Below are 22,477 nucleotides of genomic sequence, written 5' to 3'. Positions count from 1 at the left end.
GAAAGATCTCCAGAACAAAGCATGAAAGAATGTATACGAAGAGCTTATGTCCATCTGAGTATAATGGAAGGGTTTTCTGTCCTACTAAATGCTTTAATCATATAAAATGCAAAACAATTTCTTGGAGTTTAACAGTGTTCTGGTTTGTGTTGGGGTGGAGTGGCCTCCCTCCAAGCTGGACGGTGAGGGACCACTCTCTGCACTTGGGTGGGTGGAGCCAGGCTGGGCCCGGCTCTCGTGCTGGAAGTTGAGAAGCGGGACAGGAAGTATACGAGGCAGGGCCTCTACCTCAGTTCGGGGGAAGCCAGGGGAAGAGACAGATGCTTTTTGCCTGCTGCAGCCCTTCGGACCTGGCTGGGTAGCACCCTGCCCTCGGAGGAGACCAAGTCCGGAAAGAAGCTGCTAAGCTTGCCGGTGGCTGAATATCCAAGGAGACAGAAGACCCCTGGACGCCAGACCCCCTATCTGGATTGTGGTAGGAAGAAGCCCAGGGAAACCAGACTTTAGTCCGGTTTTGCTGTTGGTGCTCAGGTCAGCATGTTTCAGTGGATCCCCGCTGACCCAGGGTGGAGCCCTCCGCCAGTGTCAGGGCCCTGGGCTGGGACCCAGTGGAGTAGGGTGGGCCCAGGTCTGCCTACCTTCCGTGCCCACCTTACCCCTGGGGTGGTCGTCTGCCCCCTTAGGCCAAGAGGCCTGTGTTTGTTTGCCTCCTCCCTGAGACAGGAGGCCAGGCGAAAGACTGCCTATTGCTTAGCCCTGCCTGAGGACCTGAGCCCCCTTGACTGTTTGTTGCTTGGCCCTGCCTGAGGGTCTGACATCCCTAGACTGTTTGTTACTCTGCCCTGCCTGGGGGCCAGTGCCTCCTAAAGCCATCGATTCCCTAACTCCTCCCTGTGGCTGGACTGACCCTACAGAGACCCAGTGAGGCGGAGTGGCCTCCCTCCAAGCTGGAGGGGGAGGGACAACTACCAATGCACTACATGGTTCTTACAGCCCATAAAGGAGACCCTTTTCATAGTATAAATGATAGCCTATCAGAGAGAATTTCAATAAAGCACCATGAAGGGAAGGACATCTTATGTTTAACACTGTCAATATCTCTCTTCAATAGTTTCTCCTTATTCATAATGTGGATTGCTTCTGGTTTTTTAAATCCAATTAAATAGCGCTAGTTGTAACTGCAATTTGCATATAGTATATTCTTCCACAAAGTGCTACATCGTGCAATGAGCAACAACCCTAGAATGAGCAATTAGCTTTGATTCATGAAGCCTCGATTTTTCTCATAGCAAAGAGAAGGAAGGATAGTGTTCCTTGAAAGGACTATTTTTAGCATTCCTCCTTGCTGAGATCACAAAGTAGTTGCTAGTTCTATGCAGAATTCAGGGGACACATGATGACTCATTGTGGAGAAGTATAACCTACCTCAGAGACGAATCTTTGGCTTCCTAAGGATACAATAGAAATTGGGCAAAGTATCTTTTATTGATATAGCTAAAGAGGAATGAGTTTAGTGTTTGCCTCTGAATCCAAGTATAACCTGAATAACCTGCAACTATGTCTGAAGCAGAAACTATTCCCAAGATTAGCTCATGAATTCTCAGGTATACTTTATATATATTGAACATGTATTCATTTTCTTACCATATCCAAATTGCTGTGTTCTTGAGGCAATGGTAGGTTATATCAGACACTTGCACTTACAAATTTAATAAAAACTCTTCTGGTTCTGTTCTCTCTGTATTCTTGATTCATGTGTCAGGTTACACAAGGTGGTACTAGTGATGGGGAGGGCAAAGCCTGCATTGGTCCCCGGAATGTTTGGAGTTAAACAAAACAAAAACTCCACCTCTCCAAAGAAATCGGAAGCCCCAGAGCTCTTGTGAGTTACTACTCAGGTCAACATTCACCCCGAAAACCCTGCTCTTTTCAGCCTATGAGGCCAGAAGCGTGTGAGGGTGTTCCAGAATGACAGACTGAGGCCATATCTGCACTACACAATTAAGTCGACTTATGTTAGGTCGACTTACAGCAACTGCAGTAATTACTGTGGTTTTTCATGTCCACACTACCTAGGGTGACCAGATAGCAAGTACGTAAAATCAGGATAGGGGTGGGGGTAATAGGCACCTATATAAGAAAAAGCCCCGAATATCGGGACTGTCCCTATAAAATCGGAACATCTGGTCACTGGCACTGACTTAAGATGGGCAGGGGGGGGCAAGGGGGACTGATAGTTACTCCTCTCAGGTTAGCCTGGCTCCACATGAGTGGCTGTGTCTACACTGGCACTGCACTCACTCATGTGTGGTGCTAAGACTTGTGTAGGCATATCACATGGGTCTTTGTGCTGCAATAAGCTGAGCCACTCTATGAATTCTTTCCCAGAGAATTGTGGGAGAATTTGTCTGTCCTTTTTGAGCACACAGAGGCAATTGTTGGAAGGCACTGGCGGGCAAATGTCACTCGAATGGAGCTAACTTTGCATCTACACTGCAGAAGGGTTGTGTTAGTGTGTTAGCAGCTGATGAGTTGAGCTAATTCAGACTCCAGCCTGTACCCCCTGATGGCCCAGCCAACTCAAGTTGAAAGCACCAGCACACTCCTGTTAAGGGTCTGTGCATGTGGACGGGACTGGAGTAGGGACAGCACTCAAGTTATAACTTGAGTTAACTTTGCAGTGGAGACAAACTCTCAGTCACTGGAAGGAGGACACACTCTTCCCTCACATTGCCTGCTGGGTCATCTGACAGGAAGGCAGCCCTTATCTCCTTCCTGCCTGTTTTACCTTATCACACTAAGATAGTGACTAAAAGCAAGACATGGATAAACAGACAAACAAGGGACAGAGTAACAGTAAATATGGCGGTATTTGCATAAATCATTAGTCTGAGCAGCTGGAACAGTTACAGCTTGCCACTAGCCTAACCAAGGCCAGACAGCAGTGATCTCTAGATATCACAGTAGAGATAAGTTGTAAGGAGGGATTCAAAAAAGGAAAAAAAGCATGTGTGGAGGAGGGGGGGGAGCTGCCAAGTTTGACACGAGAATGGGCATACTGGGTCAGACGAATCGTCCATCCAGCTCAGTATCCTGTCTTCCGACAGTGACCAATGCCAGATGCTTCAGAGGGAATGAACAGAACAGGACAATTATCGAGTGCGCCATCCCCTATCATCCAGTCCCAGCTTCTGGCAGTCAGAGGTTTAGGGATACCTGGACAATAGGGTTGTGTCCCTGGCCATCTTGGCTAATAACCATTGACCTATCCTCCATGAACTTATCTAATTATTTTTGAATCCAGTTATATTTTTGGCCATCACAACATCCCTGGGCAGTGAGTTCCACAGGTTGACTGTGCATTGTGTGAAGTACTTCCTGATGGTTGTTTTAAACCTGCTGCCTATTAATTTCATTGGGTGACCACTAGTTCTTGTGTTGTGTGAATGAGTAAATAACACTTCCCTATTCACTTTCTCTATGTCATTCATGATTTTATAGACCACCAGCACATCTCCCCCTATTTGTCTCTTTTCTAAGCTGAACACTCCCAGTCTTTTTAATCTCTCCTTGTATGGAAGGTGTTTCATACTGTTAAACATTTTTGCTGCACTTCTGATATATCTTTTTGAGATGGGACAACCAGAGCTGTACACAGTATTCAAGGTGTTGACATACAATGGATTTACATTGTGGCATTATGATATTTTCTATCTTATCTGTCCCTTTCCTAATGGTTCCTAACATTCTGTTAGCTTTTTTGACTGCTGCTGCACATGCAGCAGATGTTTTCAGAGAACTATTCACAATGACTCCAAGCTCTCTTCCTTGAGTGGTAACGGCTAATTTAGACCCCATCATTTTTTATGTATAGCTGGGATTATTTTCCCTCAATTTTTTTTATTAATACTTTCCTCTTATCAACACTGAATTTCATCTACCATTTTGTTGTCCGGTCATGTGAGATCCCTTTGTAACTCTTTGCAGTTAGCTTTAGATTTAATTATTTTGAGTAAGTCTGTATCATCTGCAAACTTTGCCACCTCACTGTTTACTCCCTTTTCCAGATCACTTCTGAATATATTGAAGAGCACTGGTCCCAGTACAAATCCTTGGTTGACCCTGCTATTTGCTACTTTCCATTGTGAAAACTGATCATTTACTCCTACCCCTTGTTTCCTACCTTTTAACCAGTTACTGATCCATGAGAGAACCTCCCCTCTTATCCCATGACTGCTTACTTTGATTAAGGGCCTTTGGCGAGAACACTATCTCAACCTTTGTCCGCATGCTTCCCTCGTATGGGGAATTTTTTTCTCTGTGTTGATATGGCAGCATGGTGGAAAGCACAAAGATGTTGGTGAGAGAAGCAGATTGAGGTTGGTATCACTGGCAGAGTTAATACAAGAATTCTGACCTCATGATCAGAAATCAGATTTGCAGTTAGGGTGGGCTAAATGGTACAAGGGCTTAAAAATGAAGAGAAGAAGCTTGTGTCAGAACAAGCCAGGAAGATAAGCCTAGCAGCAGCATTTAAAATTAACATGATGGGTTGGGAGGAAGGTTGGAGGCATCTAAACTTTTGGTGTCTTAACTAGAGCTAAACTTTAGGTTTTCTAATTCTTCCCTAATCAGAATTTATAAAATCAGGAAGATGATTTAAAATGTTGGAGGAGGATTTACACACAAGATAAAACTCTCAGGATATTACCTTCTAAATCAGTGGCTTGTCTCTTAAATGCAAAGTAAGGATTTGTAAACCACATTTTCTATTTAGAAAATATTGGCAGGATTTCAAGATGTATTTACTAATCTTGCAATGTGTGTTTTGTTCCTTGGTTAAGTCTTCTATGAGAAATAACTATTAAGAAATAAAAATATTGTGATTAAGACTTGCTAATTGTTACTGTAAATAAAAATGTGAAATATCTCACTCGGATGCTTAGAAGCACAGAGTTGGGTGCAGAAATCAACAGACAAACAAAAGTGGTGCTTTCTATTTATATGTATCGTCACCAATCCTATATTGAAATTAAACCCAGACTTGTTCCATATACCTTTACATACAGTTGTAAATTTGGGGCTAAATTATATTTGCACTGGGAGCCTTATCAAAACCCCCACTAAAATCAGTGGGAATCTTTTCATTCACTTCAATGGACTTTGGGAAGGGAAGAAGAGGGAATGGGCCTTTACAGCCTCTTGTTCTGCTAGTGAACCCATGCAGGATGATTTGGATGTCTGCATTCCTTGAGAAGAGAAAGGGCCAGCAACACAGACTCTGTCCTAGCAATGTGGTACTGTCTGGATGGCTCCCATCCAGGCCTGCACACTGGTCAGCACCTGGAGGATAGTATTGAATGAAGCAGCCGTCTGTCCGAAGAGTTTCTTCTACTGAGTATACTCTCCCCACCATCCCTGGCATCATAATGCTTCTAAGCCACAATCCCTCCTGCAGTCAAGTTCTCCTCTCTCAGCATGGCTCAGAACAAGTGTTTGGCCTTGGGTAAATGAGATCTAAACTGAAACAACCTGCCATGTGGCTGGAAGAGTGACATTGAATATTTTGATATAAACAGTTTAGAGCAACACAATAGATACCACTGGAGACAGATAAATCCAAAATATTCTGAGATAAGCCAAAGCCTTGCTTTGAAACAATCAGATCTGAATTAAATTATCTACTGAATGCCCCCTCAATGTTATTAGCTCCAGAAAGTTCCAGTATATTCAACCACACAACTCCCAAGATAAATATCCATTCAATTCTTTCTTATTCTAAACTTTATTCCCTGTACTTCTACATTGTGTGGTCAAAATACAGAGTTATTTTTCTGTTTATTTTTTTAATTTCTATTTTAATTTAAGATTTGATTTAGCATACCGTATCCACTGCTGTTTGGAATTCAATAGTGTAGTGTCGGCAGTTTATACTGTATCTGAAAATTCAGAACTTTTAGTATTGTTCATATAGTAGCACTGGTCATCCATGGCTGCAGTTATTCAGGCAGATAATAAATGCAATGGATTGGAAGTGACCACTGAGGAGTACATGCTGCAGCAGCTCAAAGACTACAATAAATTACAACATTTAGCATCTGCTATTTAAACCAATGACATTTAAAATCATGCTGGTGAAAAAAATCAGTCCCAAAGTAGTTAATAGTAGATCTGGTCAGTGACTGGAATTTCCATTCCAGGGCAAATTTCAACATTTGAGGGAAAATATCAGTTCCAAATTGGAATGGCAAGCCAAAATTTCAAAATTACCTATGAAATGAAAAATCCAAACATTTTCTGTTTGGGACCATCAAAACAAAATGTCAAATTGTTTCAATAAGATAAAAACTTGCCATTTTGGCTATCATTTTGATTCATTTCATTTTGATTTTTACAATATAGTAAAATGTATGTTACATATAATACAAAAAATAATATTTTAGTTTAAAAATTGAAACCAAGATCATTAAAATGATAAAGTCAAACTAATTGTTTTGTCATTAAAGGAACCAAGGATCAAGGGACCAAAGTACCCTCTAACCCTTCATCTCTCCAAGATCAGGACTGAGGCACTTTGGCAAAGCACTGGAGGAAGCCTGTACTACTACTGGCTCTGTTGCAGCTCCTTCTGAAGATAAAAACTTTCGCCAAGGTGTCAGTCCAGCACCTATGCAGTGTTATTGTAGAACAGTGGTTCCGCCGCTTGTGCAGGGAAAGCCCCTGGCGGGCCGGGCCGGTTTGTGTACCTGCCCCGTCCGCAGGTTTGGCCGATCGCGGCTCCCACTGGCTGCGGTTTGCTGCTCCAGGCCAATGGGAGCTGCTGGAAGCGGCGGCCTGTACGTCCCTCGGCCCGCGCCGCTTCCAGTAGCTCCCCTTGGCCTGGAGCAGCGAACCGCGACCAGTGGGAGCCGCGATCGGCCGAACCTGCAGACGCGGCAGGTACACAAACCAGCCCGGCCCGCCAGGGGTTTTCCCTGCACAAGCGGCGGAACAAGTTTGGAAACCACTGTTGTAGAAGAACTCTGTGTGTAAGCTCAAAAGTGTCTCTCTCAGCAACATAGGTTGGTCCAACAAAAGATATTACCTCAGTCCAGCACCTGTCATGCAGTGAACTAAATCCACTTAAATAAAACAACTCTGATATTTCCTTACTGTCCCGAGAGTATTTTCGGAGACTAATAATTATTCTCAATATATTTTTAAAGTATAAAAAAAGGAAATTTAAGCACCACGCCTGTCATTTACTACATTTCATTATCCTGTTTAACATTTTTCAGCCACGCACACATTAGCAGTACAGCCATTAACTACTGGAGGCTCGTGGCACTGTAGTGGTGGAAGGGGGCATAAAGAGCAAGTTTCTACTTGTGCACTGGAAAGTTTAGTTTGGGTTTACTTTGCAGTGTGACTAAGTCTTCTATCACGGCAATATTGGTGTTCTTTGAAATACAGTTCTTAGCAGAATTACCATTCTCAATAACCTGCATAATAAAAGTATAAATTTGTAACACCTGGGGAGAAAAAGCTCTAAACAAAAGCAAAATTCCCTGACCACAGCCCTGACCCCCTACCAACATGACAGGTATTTTTTTTCCAAAATGACTTTGCATTTTGAAATGGCCACATTCTCCCTGTGTCTTGCTGTCAAAGATGCCTTTGGGGCAGCAATTAAGTGTACAATGGAGACCATCAAGCCATAAAGAGAGAAATACAATATTCTTTCAATTGGCTGCAGGGAATGAGATAACACAAATCAATTCCCTGCCAAGGCACACTTTTGCACACATACATTTTATGTACCTATCCTGTGGCCCTAGGGCAAAACTAGAGTTTTTCCCTCTCAAATAAAGCTTACAAAGCTTTGAGAGGGAGAGATTTGAAAGCTTTAAGATGCAATTATGAGTGGCATTGCAGATTGGATCATTAATCAAAGTTCGAAATGTTTACTTTTCTATTGCTGGTAAATATTTAAAGTTGGGTTGGTATAATGCAGTGATTGGCCATTCCAGTCTGAATATTGTATTTCTGCAGCTTTTTCTTTCTCTTCACATTTTAGTTGCTACTCATAAGAAGTGCCAGATTGACAGCTCTTGGAGATGGAAATCTGGTATCTGCCACTGATTAGAGTCTTCTTACGAGAGGCTGAAAGGTAACATTTATCCATATTTCTCCTTTCTCATAACTGATTTTCCAGAGTGTTAAATGTTTTAGTTCACTGTACTTTCCCACCAGAAAAAAGCATATCAATGGCTCCAATCAACTTACTCTCTTGCTGCTCAGCAATTCCCTTCCTCTGCCAAATCCACTCATAATCAGGCCTAGAGGCTAAAAATGTGAAAGGCCTTGTACAGCTTCAGCTTGCAAATGACACAGGAAAGTCAGGGCATCCAGAAAGAGAGGGAAGCAACACACTGTCCACTGCTAGTGAAAGCCATGCAAAGATGTGTAAGAAGTTTCATTAAAAAAACAAACAAAAAACTTCACATGCAGCAGCTTTTTGACTCAATAATCAAGCCTCAGAAAAAGCAAGCTGCCTTTTCTGCCTGGCTGAGGGTGAAATTTTGCCATTTCACTTGAAACTTTGCTGTGCTTGGATGAAATCACCTACCATCCACAGCTGCCTGTCTGTCCTGCTCCCACCCATGCCCATTTCAGACCCATTTCTTTGGCTCCTTCCCACACTGCATTTTCTAGTCTTTCTTCCTCCCAACCATCTCTCCCAGAGCAATTGAGCTCTTGCCTCTACCCATGTGTTTTTCTAACGTTTCTTATCAGGCTTTCTCTAGTTGCTATTCCTCCTTCCATCCTCCCCAGAGGCACCTGAAGTGGTTCAGGGCTAAAGTGGTTGATGAGAAACTATCTACCAGGAAATACAGAGTTAAGCCACATTAACACAAGGTGTCCGTCCCCCCCTCGCCCACCCCACCCCCCACACACACACACTGGAATTTCTGTGTATATTGTTAAAAAGAGAAAAATAATAATTGAATTTTGGAAACTTCTGAAAGTAGAAATGTCTGAAGAATCTTAACTACGCTGATGCAGTGAAGTGTGCACTACCCATCACTAATATAAATAATCAATTCAAACTCTATTTCCATTAATAGCAGGCAGTACTCCGAATGAGATTTAGCTCCTACTCTGTTGCTTAGACATTCAACCTGGCGACAGGCTCCCTTTGATAAAGTGGTGCACGGAGAGAAGCAAGGCTGCTCTCAGGAGTGATGTGCTCTGTAAAATTCAGGATCACTCAGACAATCATTTCAGTTTTTCAAAAACTCTCCCTCTCACGCCAATCTCCTCTTTATCATCTGTCCCCACAGGCCAGTTCCCAGTCTCCCCCTCCTCCTTTCACATTCAATCCCTTCCTTACCTCTCTGCTTAAACACTGAATTCCTCTCTTCCTCCCTTTATCACTGCCTCTAGTGGAAGAGAAAGTGCTAGAAGCAAAGCTAGAAGACTAGGCCCCCTGCGTCTCGGGTCCTGTCTGTGGAGACTGGGAAGCTCAGGGAAAAGTAGAATGTGGTGAGAGAAACTACAGAGCAATCTGCTTATGCTCCTGGTTGAGGGTCTCTCAGATGCCTCTTGCTGCTGCTGCCTGCACCTATTGCAACTGGCAGCTTAATATACCACTCAATGACGTGGTGAGTTTTGGGCCCCTCTTCTTTCCCTAAAGTAATCGTCCTGGCTGTCCCTCGGATGGCAGCACTGCTTAGAGAAGACCATCTACCTTGCCAAAACTCCAGGGTGAGTGGCCCAGAGAAGTCCTGCTGACAGACTAAATCTCCCCTGCAGCTACTGAAGTAAGGACGTGTCATTCCTGTCATCCCTCAGCAATGAGGGTAAAGATGCAGCTTTCACTAACTCATGCACGCTGGGTGGAGGTACGTGTTATATATTCCACAGTAAAAAAAAACTACACTAAAAGAAACATTCAAGTTGTAAGATGAGGGATTCGAGTCAGGAAATGTCTGTGTTAAAACTGTATGGGCAATTTTAGCTTTGCCCCCTTGTGTACACACATTATAGGATCATATGCTTTTATTTCTGCAGAATCTCTGACTCACTCTGATTGCTGGTAGGATTTGAATAAACAAACCAAACCAAATGTTGTTTGTATGGGTTTCCCAATGCTTTTGTATGAGATCAGCAATGACACAAAAGAACCCCATAATATGGAGCTATTTGCTGGGCAGCAGCAGAACACAGCATCCTGCACCTGACACACACAATGAGCCAAGAACTTTGGCTGCAAAAAAACCCAGTGGTCAGCCAACACGAGTATAGGGTTGTCATACGTCTGGGTTCTCCCGGACATGACCTCTTTTTTGGTCCTCCCATCTCCGTCCAGGCGAATTTTTGAAATATGAACAAATATCCATGATTTTTCCTTGCTTGTCCTTTTTCCAACATCAGACTGGTAGAACTGCAATTCCCGGCGTGCCTTAATAGCGGCATGCATGTTTACTAGTTTGCCACCCTTACTTCTGCGCTGCTGCTGGTGGTGGCACCGCCTTCAGAGCTCGGCAGCCAGAGAGTAGCAGCTGCTGGCAGTGTTGCTACCACCAGCAGCGCAGAAGTAGGGGTAACATGGTATTGATTGTTGAGTTGCTGAAAGGGATCCTGCTTGTACAGTACAACTTCAGGCACACGTGGTGCAAAGACTTTCATGGCTACTTGATGAGCAATCAACCACCGCTGAGAAAGATATGCTCCACAGAGAAATATGCATGGGCACAACAGGAAGAAGCGCAGTAGGAAAGGACTGATTGCATGTAAAACGGTACATTTAAATCTGATTTACATTTATTTTTGAGGCCATTACACTTTTCATTTATAAATATTAGATATTCAAAGTAGAAAAAACTGTACAGTAGAAACTGTAACCTCCCTCCTCCGGCAGAGTCCTCTATTTGGGAACTCAAAATATGGTAACCCTACTCAAGTACTCCCACCATTGCTACCAAGGTGGAGCTGCTTTTTAAGATACCATTCCTGCAAAATGCTCAGCACAGACAGATCCCTGTGCCCATTCAGAGTCCCCATAAAGTCAATTGATTTCAACCTGAATGCAGGGGATCCACCTGAATAGATTATCCTGAGGGACTGCAGACTAATTTGGTAGTAAGCCATAAAGGGTTTTTCATAATTCTCTCCAATATTCTCATAACAGTGTGAAAGTTTGTGTGTAAGATGTGTGGAATTTTCTATCCCTAAATGTGTGCATGAAATATTACAGGTCTTAAAAGCATGCAAACACACACACACACACGAACACCACTATGAACCATGACACCTCCATCATTTTTAAAGCAAACAACTCAGCCAATTCAGAAATAATATGTACGTGCAGATACCATATGCCAAAAGGCAAGCCTGTTTTTTCTCATCATCCATATACTCAGCTGAATCAGGCGTGCATTAGGAAATTACAGCATCTTTTCTAAATCTCCTCTCCATGGCAATAATAGAAAAGTCACTCTAATCTGGCAAAACAGGCAACCGTGGACAAGAGAAATCTATTTTGTAAGTGACTCACAACAGTCCACTGCCTTGACACTGACGTCAGCCATTACTCAGGTCAGTGCCTGCCCTTCAGAATCAAGGCTTATGTTTGTCACTCAAGAATTATTGGAGCCTTCCTGAACTTCAGGGTTTAATGTGCAGTAAAATGTATTGCCAGATCTGGGAGTCTGCTTAATCAGTGCTACGATCCAAAATATCAAGCACTGTCTGGTTGCAAACATGTTTTAGGAGTTTTAGCAATGGGTTTTAATTTAGCTCCTAAAACAAACTATACAATGGATGGTTTCCCAAAGTGTGCTGCTGTCTAGGATCCTTCTCTGCCCAAGGCACCCAGGCTCCCATAGGAGCTCTGCTGCACATTATTTCCGGTTTCCAAAAGACAGAAGCCATGTAGCCGAACTGATGCTCCTTCTAGCAGTATGAAATCCTTTTGTGGATTTCCTCTCGAAAACCAGGAAGGGACCGTACCTAGAGAGCACCTGCTCCCAAGCTCCCTCTCAACACATACAGAGTACACAGAATAGCTGAGGGTCTATAGGCTCTGGGGATTGGGAACGCGTACCATGGAGCCATGTTCCCCTGCCACCCACCTTATTTCTGCACCAACTCTTTGGCTGGTGAGCAAGTCATTATTTCTCACTCTTTCATTTCCTACCAGTGGGCGCTCAGCATGTAAGCGTGTGCGCACCAGTATGACATATCGGGTGGGACACGATGGACTGCCACAGAACTTCACGTGTTAATGGGAAAGCAAACTGCACTTTGGAGAAACACTTTCAGAAGTGATCAGTGCTTCCTCTGCATTTAGTGCTCTCTGTAACCACTCTGTCACATTTTACAGTTCTAGTGAACAACAGCTTTTCAGATCTCTCCAAAACCTGGGGCACGTATATCTTACTTTCTTTCTTTCTTTTTTTTTTCCTTTTTCATAGGTGGTGTGGAAACATTAAAGGTCAAATCTGAAAGGATGCGTATATCCTTAATTTCCAGGAGGAAAACCAGTTTGAAAGATGAAAAGCAACTTGCATTGACATTAGCTAAAAATGGCACAGGGAAGCAAAGCAATCAGAGTGCTGCTAGTGAGCAGCTCTGTGAAGTTCACCAAGCAGGTGGCTACATGGATGGGCAATTTATTCCCATTTAACTGTCATTTACAGGAAACAGGCATACAAAAGTGTCAGGCTAATCTGTTTACTTACTGTGTAAAATGATAGCTCAACCACAACACCTAAACTTGTTCTGTTTACCGTCAAATGAAAACTACTTGTCACAGGGATGGATCATTAATATAACAAAGTTTCCTGGAAACATAAAATGAATGGTCTTATTTTTTGCTTCAGGTCTGTTGCCAGCACAGAGGGCCTGAGGGGGCAACAGCGGGGTTCGTTGCCCGGTGTGCTTCGTGCCAATGAACACACCAGGGTGGAGAAGCAGACAAAGTTTATTCAAGAGCTCTGAATAGGCACTAGGAGACCAGCATGTCTCAAATCAAGCGCACTGAGACAAGCAGTTTTCCCTTTTTATTCTTTTTTTTCCCCTTCCCTACCTTCCCCCCTTTTTCCCCCTTCCTCCCTCTGCAGTAGTTACATTAAACGACCTTGGCTGCGTAGCTTGTTCGCTATGTTCCCTTCTGCAAGTAATCTTGTCCTTCAGCTAGAAGCATGTAGGTTTCCCTTATCACTACCGCTTCACAGCTGCTGGCCTGTGAGGTTAGTAAAATTGAACATGCAGGGGCTTTGGTTCACTTTGGCCTAGTGCGGGGGGGCTTCATCGACTCTCGTGGTCTTCCAACTCCCCGAGTTACCTAGGGTGATGCCTAGTGACACCAACAGGTCTATGTAACAGAAAAGACTGTTCTAAAGGAAATAACAGTGAAATTTAACAATGGTTCTAATCATTTCTGTCTCTTGTCCAGATCTTAGAATAAAAGATGCAGTGGGAGTCAGGATTACATTATTTTAGCATAATTTGTCAGCTTCTGGGAATAGCCTATAGGGAAATATCTTGTCTTTCAATACTCTAAAAAAGTGAAGTATGAATTTAGAAAGCAATATCACTGATGTCTACTTTCATAATTTCCCTTTATTTAAACAGCACTTTTCATTACTAAATCCCTTTACAAATAAGCTCTATCCAGAGTGCTTCTTTCATTCCTACCTCCAACACCTGCCAAGTGAAATTCCTCTGTACCACAAATCAGGGAAACCAATGCCAGTGCTTTACTAAATTCTGTTTTCTTGCGTGCTGAAGCAATGATGCAGCTAGCACCCTTCACTCTGTTATACAAAGAAGTAAAGTCAAAAAGATAAAAAAAGTCTGCAGATTGGAAATAATGAAAACCCTGCAGAAATAACTGTTCATAAAAAGGAGTGAATTGTTCTGCAGCATATGCATGCTACTGGTATAATTTTAGTTGACTAGATCAGTAAATGAATATGACTACTACATATTTTCAGTTTTCTGTATTTCCCCCCTACTAATTCTAGTCCTTTAATGACAAGAGCCAACATAAGGAAGCTGGTGCTCAGTGTTGTTGCTGAGGATTTCTCAAGACAACTACTATTAATGATGTAATAGTGAATAATACAAAATTCCTCTTTAAGCTTCCCCCCCACCTCTGAGTCTTGGGAAAGAGGGAAGGCTGCACCAACCTTTAGGATGAGGATGGGTGTGTGCTCCCTGTCTTGCATAACCATAGGAGGGCTATTCACAAGCTGGGCCAGAACCCTCTGGGATTCTCTATCATGCTTAGTACAAAGGCATTGCACGGTGCCTACAATCAAGCATTCAGGCATTTAAAGAATAACACAGTAAGGGAGAGACTGCTGAATGCTGAGGATGAGTATGCTTGTCCTACGTAAAGTATACTGACAACTCCAGACTCATCTGCAGACCGATGCAGCAATTAACACCCTTCCAGTAATCCAATCAGTCCCTACATCATCTCCCTGTACGGGACTTTCCTGACCAGCAATATGGCACATTCTCCTAGTCAGGGCTGGCTCCAGCTTGTTTGATGCCCCAAGCAGTGAAGAGGGAAAAAAACAAAAAACAAAACAAAACAAAAAATCCGCGATCGGCGGCACTTCGGCAGCTGCTCTACCGCGCTGCTTCATTCTTCGGCAGCAATTCAGCGGCCGGGCCTTCCCTCCGAGAGGGACTGAGGGACCCACCACCGAATTGCCGCCGAAGACCCGGACGTGCCGCCCCCAGCCCTGCTCCTAGTGGTTGAACCCTCCCAGCCGGTGTCCTGACTTGATCATGCTCACAGCTTCATCCCATCCTACTCCCTCTCCCCCAAACCACTCTCCCTTCCCTTCCTCCAGAGCAAACCCACAAACAGACCCACCACTCATCCCTCAAGAGGTTCTTTTTCCAGGTGTTATCCCTTGGGAAACTAAACAGCTTTTTAAGAGTTACGAAGCACACACAAGTGAGCAATGGAGAAAAGTTATGCTTTGAGATACCCAGGAATGTGTGGCTCCAATTAGTTTTGCCTTAGCAGTCAGAACACTGCTTTACCCATCAAGCTGTCATAAAAATGAGCGCACATACGGTATCGGCAATACTTTAAAAAGCAAAGCCTAGTCAGTATGCCAGCTAGACAACCATTTTCAACAACTTCACTGGATGTTAAAAAAATGGCTATGCAGTAAAGTACAATCTTCTTTTTTAAATTTACATTGACATGCTGCTGGTATGTTCAGGAAAGATAGCTGGAAGCAGATCACTGAAAAGAACAAGCTGCTTTTCTTGTTTGCATTGTACAGAAGAGAAGTTTTAGTTTAGCAAATCTCCTGGGCTCAGAAAGCAATGTATGCAGAGAGGGCTGGATGGCACGATGGATTCATGGTTTAAGCCACGATTTTCAAAAACAGGAGCCTGAAGTTAGAAGCTTAAGTCCCTATTTAGGCTCCAGAGGAAGTGGCCTGACTGTAAGGCCTGGTCTACACTGGGGGGATGGGGAGGATTGATCTAAGTTACGCAACTTCAGCTACGTGAATAACGTAGCTGAAGTCGACGTACTTAGCTATACTTACCGCGGTGTCTTCACTGTGGTAAGTCGATGGCTGATGTTCCCGTCGACTCTGCCTGTGTCTCTCACCCTGGTGGAGTACCGAAGTCGATGGGAGAGTGCTCAGCAGTCGATTTATCGTGTCTAGACTAGACATGATACATCGACCCCCGCTGGATCAATCACTGCCCATCGAGCCAGTCGGTAATGTAGACAAGCCTAAGAGTTTTGAACACCCAGGAACTCTCACTGAGGTCACCTGGAGCTTCTGAGAACTCAGCACTTTTGAAAGTTGTAGTAGGTATCCTGTGATCAATTCACTCATGCTGGTGTCATTTTCACAGTGTTTCAATGGGTGATTGCTTTCATCCCAACTGTGCCGGTCTCCTTTCTGGGGCACCTTTGAAGTAGGGAAGCATTATTATCCCCATTTTACAGACGGGGAACTGAGGCAAAGAGAGATTAAGTGACTTGCCCAAGGTCACACAAGAAGCCTCGAGGACACAAGGATGAAGTCTACAGAACATCGAGTCAGCTATCAGAATATTGAATTATTTTGGAGAGAGGCATTTATAACTATTATAGGAAACTCTGCATGCCTTTGACTTGAGACTGAACAGCTGAAATGATTAATTAATTTGCATCACCATAACACCAGAACATTTGAGTAAGGACCCCAAGACAGAGTTTACAGGATATGTAATTAACACAAATTGATTTGTGATCCCAGGACCTGGATCACATAAGGGATTTCACATAAATTGATTTGTGATGTAGGGAAGGGACATATGAGTTGCTGAGATTTCTAATGAAACCTTCCAATGCAGATTTTTTAAACTAGTTAAGTAGCAAAGCTGGACTGCTGGGAGAGAAGGCAATATGCTCTTTATTCTTATGCAGCTGCTTCTCTTCTGGATCTGCAGGATTCTCTCTGTAGAATCCACCTTCACAAAACTGCTCTGGCTCCCTTTTATTCCTTCTCAATGTTAATCTTCTCTCATGTCAACTTCTGTAGCACCTCTTGTCTTTCCCATTATCTTAGTGTTTGGCCCAGGGCACCCCCAAGCCCAAGACAGATCATGATGTTGTCCTCCATTTTCACTGGTGGAGGAGGGCTTGATTTAACTCCTCCATGCTCAAGTCCATCAATTCTGCTTTGTGGATCCACTGGGGGAGTCACTAGGGGGCAACACAAGATGATCCCTCCTTCCTGTTGTAAAGCACCTTATACCCAGAGTGCTCCCTGCTCCACCCAAACCAACATTCTTATTGTTAACTAGAGCTGGTCCTGGGCATGTGCAAGATGTGTTGTAGTACACTGTCCTACACAACTAGTCATGTGGTGGCACCAACTCAAAAGGATGCAGTAAGAAGCAGCCAGAAAGGGAGCCGCTGTGCTCAGAAGGGGACAGGGCCAAGAGAACCTCTGGAGTTCCTGCAGCTGGAAGGAGTAAAAATATCCTATCACCAACTCCTGGCAAGGACTCCACATGGCCCCACATGTCCATCATTGGGGCCTTCGGAAAAGGGTGTACAGATCTCCCCAGCAACTCCTGCCAGTAAGTCTGATCTTTTACTCCTTTAGGTGGGAAATGGCCCCGCAGAACAGGAATCATAATTTAATTTAATCCCTCCTACCTATAACCATCCCTTCCCTCTCATCCCACATTTATTATATACACATATGTGTCCCTCCTAGGCCAGCATCCATGCACTTCCATCCCTCATGCTTTTCAAGATATCAGATCTTAAGCCTGTCTCTTCTTCCTGGTCTAGCAGCGCTTTACTGGCAGGACTGAATATAAAAAGGCCAACACATCAGACTGATGTGATTTTAAATCCCCTTTTGCAATGAGACAAAAAAAACCTCCCAATAAATCACTGGTGTTGGATACCTGCTTTATACTCAACCTTTCGGTTTCTGTTCAAACAAGATGGCCAAAGAGTACAAATGAAAGCCCTGATTTAAGGACCTGAGTTAAAGTGACCCTTTCAAACTTGAATAAGCTAAATGTGTATTCACTATTGCCAGAAATAGGTTCTTGAAACTACTCTGAAAACTAAGAAAAATTTGTAGAACTTGAGGCAGCCAAAGGCAGGGATCATTCAGAAATGTGCCTGTGAACTTTGTATGGGCTCTTTTGATGCAATTCCTTTTAATGGAAATGGAGATTAATTTAATTAAGTTTAATAAATGATCATCTCTTTTGACCTAATATACTTAGGGTCAAATTCTTGTACTGGTGTAAGAGGAGACAGAGGGCTGCTATCTTGGCTGCAGAATACAGCCACATAGGAACTAGCCCCAATACATATCGAATGCTCTCTTGTCCACTAGGATGGAATCCTGGCTTGGTACTTATTGGCACTCCAAAAAGCCAATGCTGTGTAGACATTCCGGCTGGGGGATGTTGCCAAGGCAGGGCCTGCGCATCTGCTGGCATCTAGGAGCAGTTGCTAAAAGCAGGGCAGCTGCCTCTTTTCAAAGTCTGAGAGCAGTAAGGGCTCCTGCTTCCCCAGCCAAGTGCCCCAGCACCCATGAACTGTTTTACTCAAATCTGTCCACTTCAGGCACAATGCAATGCCCACTTCAGCTCTGTTTCTCCACTTCACCCAACTGTGCCAGACTCGCTTTGCATCCTGCATACAAACAATTCTGGATTTCCATAAATCCATGACTTATTAAATCTTCTGCAGAAGCGACGTAAAGTAATGCAAGTAATAAAATTTGCCTTTGTGAACAGAGGGATGAAATCAAATATAAGGTAATGAAAGCTCAGGGCTGTTCAGGCTTTTTGTTTTTGGTGTGGGGGAGCATTGTGATATGGATAGGAAGATGGTAATATCCACTTTGCTGCACCCCTAGAAAGAATCTATGCCTGCTATCTAGCCTTGTTATTTTGGATAGCTCAGCAAAAGGTCTACAACACTCTAAATGCTAATTTAACATGAAGATAGCATAGTGGAGGCATAACTACCTAAAATGGGCAGACGTAAAGCTTGAGATTTCCTTTTGACTAACCAGTCCCACCACCTCTCTCTGTCAGTTGAATAAACTACTTGATTATATATAGGTCAAGAAAATTATTTCTTGAAAGTCTTCTTTAAAGTCTTGATCTTGCCAATTCTTGAACAGCATGTTGTAGGGAGCACAAGGCTCCTTGGGGAGAGGGATAGCTCAGTGATTTGAGCATTGGTCTGCTAAACCCAGGGTTGTGAGCTTAATCCTTGAGGGGGCCACTTAGGGATCTGGGGTAAAATCAGTACTTGGTCCTGCTAGTGAAGGCAGGGGGCTGGACTTGATGACCTTTCAAGGTCCCTTCCAGTTCTAGGAGATGGGATATCTCCATTAATTTTATATTTAAGGCTGCTTTACTCCAAAGCAAGTAAAAGTGGAAACTACAGGTGATGGCAAGTGAGGTTAAGTGCAAGGCTAGTCCCAATATCTCACATTTTCTACTCCTTTTCCAACCAAACCCTTCCCTCATGTGATTACCTCTCCCTTAATTCTCTCCTTCCTCTCCAGTCTGACCAGTCTGTTCTGTTTCCCCACCTCCAAACTGTTCCACTTTCTCCTTTCTTTTAAAATCACTCTCTAGAGCAGTGGTTCTCAACCCGCAGCCTGTGGGCCACTTGCGGCCCAATCAGCACACAGCTGCAGCCCATGTGTAATACAGGGCAATACAGGTAGAATTTATATTGTGTGGATGTGGCCCACATAACACATAGAGAGCTGCATAAGCAACTCACAATGGTAAATAGCTTGAGAACCACTGCTCTACAGTCTCCATATTTTTAAGGTTTAAGTGAGATTTAATAGCCATAGGCCCTCTGGAAAAGGCTGAATTTCAGCTCCAGAGTATTAAATAAATGAGTGAATACAACCCAGAGCTATTTGAAAATACTGGACATTTCACATTATTATTAACACCTTTTACATTGAAGATAATAAGCACAGCAACAGGCTACGGCGGGTTGAGACACTTCTTTATATTTCCAGAACATTAAGTCTTTAGTACTTCCAATTAGGGCACTGCATGAAGCAGGTGGAATACAAGTGCTTTCTCGTTTAAAGCACAAATTGAAAACATTTCAAAGCACTTGACAATAAGCATTTCTTCCAGAAAAAAAAAATCAAAATAGAAAAAGGGCAACAGCCAATATGACATTCATAAAGTCACATAACAAGAATGCACAGTCCTTTAAAAATACTTACATTCCTATAGAACTTATGGAAAGGGAAAATTATAACATGGGTGTGAAGATTTCATAGAGGCTCTGATTCAGCAAAGCACTAAAATACATGTTTAAATAATCCCACCCGTATTCTCATTAATGTTAAGCACATGTTTAAATCCCATTTGCTTTGCTAATCATGGGTTACTTAGGCACATGCTTAGCATCAAGTTTGCTTTTTTGTGCTTTGCTGCATCAGCATCCTAGTGAAGGCTTGTGAAATATATGGCATGCTGGGCAGTAAGATGTCTCCAAAGCTCCCCTGCTTTTCTTTCATTCTATGGCCTCACTTCTGCAAATTGTTCTACAGGAGTGGTCCCGCTGACTTCAATGGGCCTGGGTGCTGGTGCAGAAAGGTGGGCCCAGGCAGATCAAGTTGCAGGTTGTGACCCTTTATTACCAATCATAGCATAATATTTATTTTGTACATTTTGCACTATGCTTGGTAGGGCATGGTCTTCCCTCCTATACAGGAGAGAATAATCTGCAATCAGATCAATGTTTGTAGATTTCTCATGTGATTCTCTCTCTCTTTCTCTCTCTCTCTCTATATATACACACAGTATAAAGAGCATTTACAAAGGGGCTACAACAAAAATAGGCTTATTTGTGTCACAGGATGATGCTATTTATAGGTTTTTTTAAATGGGGATATTCACAATTGTAAATCGCTGTATATTACATATGTCTAAGCCAGCATGTTGCTAAAAGGGCTTTTTAATTTTATTTATTTATGTATGTATTTATTAGTTAATAAACCTTAGGGAACAGAGGCACACAGAGACAAATATTTTGACAGGAAGCCTGGAGGTAGGATGAGACCTCTTTCTACACATCTCCTGCTACACTAATGGCCTGTTTCACTTTTTCCACTACTCCGGTGTTTTCCACATGCAGTCATCAATTCTGCTTCAATTGCAGTCAATGGGAATTTCCCCATTGATGTCAGTGAAGCAGATCAGGCTTTTACTGCTCATAAGATCTTCTGGTTATTTTAAAAAACCAAAACAACCCGAGGAACTAACTCATTTGTCTTGAAATTAACAGCTTTCCACCCTTTATTTCCATCACTGCCAGTTGCTTTCAGTAGAGACTGTTTAAATAATTCAACCACCAGCCACAGAAAATTCTGAATGAAAAACCGAAACCTAGTGTAGTAGACCACTGTGGTTAGGTCTGTATCCAAGAAGAAAGGGCATAGTCTGCTGATTAGCCAGATACAAGAGATGCACTTCTAGGACCTACTGCTATGCTGGTGTTCTGGATCAGCTATGAGACTGCACATCAGTCAAACTTGTACTTTTGACAAACAGGGGGGGATAACACTCGCAGTAAAGGATAAGGTTACAAGTCCTGGCAGAGTCTCAGAATGCTTTCCTCTTTCTACAACCAGTTTTACCAAAACTGGGTATAAACCAGATTTTTTCACCCATTTTTCAATTTTCCTCAGACACTGGGACAGCTAGGACTCTGAACAGTTCATGCTGACTTATAGAGACAAATGAGCGTTATTCACATATTAATGGCACTGCATTTTACAATTCCATATGGCAGGAGCATTTCAGGTGTCAGGACTGGATCCTGTGCTACTCCACAGGCAAAAGTTCTCTGGGAAGAGAAGTAGCTGTCATGAAAGTGCTAGGAATAAATGTGATCAAGGTAAGTGGAAAGCACTGCACTTAACAAATAAAAACAAATAAAAAACCCAACTAATCCTGGCTGCTTGTTTGTTTAAAAATAAAAAGGAGCCGTGCTTCACACTTAGCAGCTGCTGTAGCTCTTACAGTTTACTCACTATGCCCTACACACACATCACCACTTTTTACAATCAACATGCCACAACATATCATGATAGGACTAAGACTATAAATTATGTCTTTAAAGAGATTAAGGTTCCAATACAGTGAAACTCTTAATGTGTGTGTAACATTAAGCACACACTTAACCCCCAATGACTTAAGCATGAGCTTAGCGTTAAGCATATTCTTAAGTGCTTTGCTGAGCTGGGGCCTAATTCCTGTTGTAATACAGGCTGTCATTTGACTATACATTTATTTCCTTTTTTCTATCAGAAGTTGTAGATTTCTCTATTGCAGACGTTGAATTTAAGTTCCATTATTACTCCAGCTCTCCAAAGGAGTCCATGTGAGTGGCAATTGGGTTTCATGGTTCCTATTCCCAATTCTGCCAATGACTCACTCTGTGAAATCAGCTAAATCACTTATGGCCTGATTTTCAGAAGTGCTGAGCACTCAAGGTGGCCTTTGAAAACTTTTCCAAGGTCATGCAATGAGTCAGCAGTAGAGGCAGAAACAGAACCCAGGTGACACAGAGCAACATGGCTAATCCATTATCACAGCTGCTCCTCAGAATGAGACGTCACCATAAATCATAAGAGATGGAGTCTCTCTTCTCTCTCAGCAAAGTAAGAAAAATTTGCAGAAGACAGACCAGAGATGGTTCAGGCAGGAGACGGTTTTGTAAAAAGAGAAGTAAATAAGACAGGAAATAGCATGTTTTCATACACATTTATTTATACTGGAGTCATCTGGAATGGGGCTCTGGTACTGCATCAAGCACTGGAGAGATACTTCAGCAGTTCTAATTTACCACCTGCTTCATCCCCCTGCTGCACTGGGTGTGCCTTTGAATCTGACTCACACTACACAGACTGCACTGCATAACTTCCCAGAGGCCAAG

At 43.0% G+C, this 22,477-nt stretch overlaps 1 protein-coding gene and 1 long non-coding RNA gene across 8 annotated transcripts in view; one reads left to right on the top strand and one right to left on the bottom strand.

The window, feature by feature from the left end:
* The window catches only part of OXR1 (oxidation resistance 1), a 512,712-nt gene that overhangs the window by 279,634 nt on the left and 210,601 nt on the right, over window positions 1–22,477 (bottom strand). The window lies entirely within an intron of this gene.
* Window positions 4,259–13,231, top strand: LOC112059512 (uncharacterized). The gene is made up of 3 exons (XR_002888830.3): window positions 4,259–4,379; window positions 8,057–8,149; window positions 12,459–13,231. It is a non-coding gene; the product is annotated as an uncharacterized LOC112059512 (long non-coding RNA).

This window comes from Chrysemys picta, chromosome 2 (assembly GCF_011386835.1).
Source record: "Chrysemys picta bellii isolate R12L10 chromosome 2, ASM1138683v2, whole genome shotgun sequence".
In the NCBI taxonomy this organism is placed as follows: domain Eukaryota; kingdom Metazoa; phylum Chordata; order Testudines; family Emydidae; genus Chrysemys; species Chrysemys picta.
The sequence above is the reverse complement of the archived record's forward strand: the minus strand, read 5'-3'. Positions and strand labels throughout refer to the sequence as shown.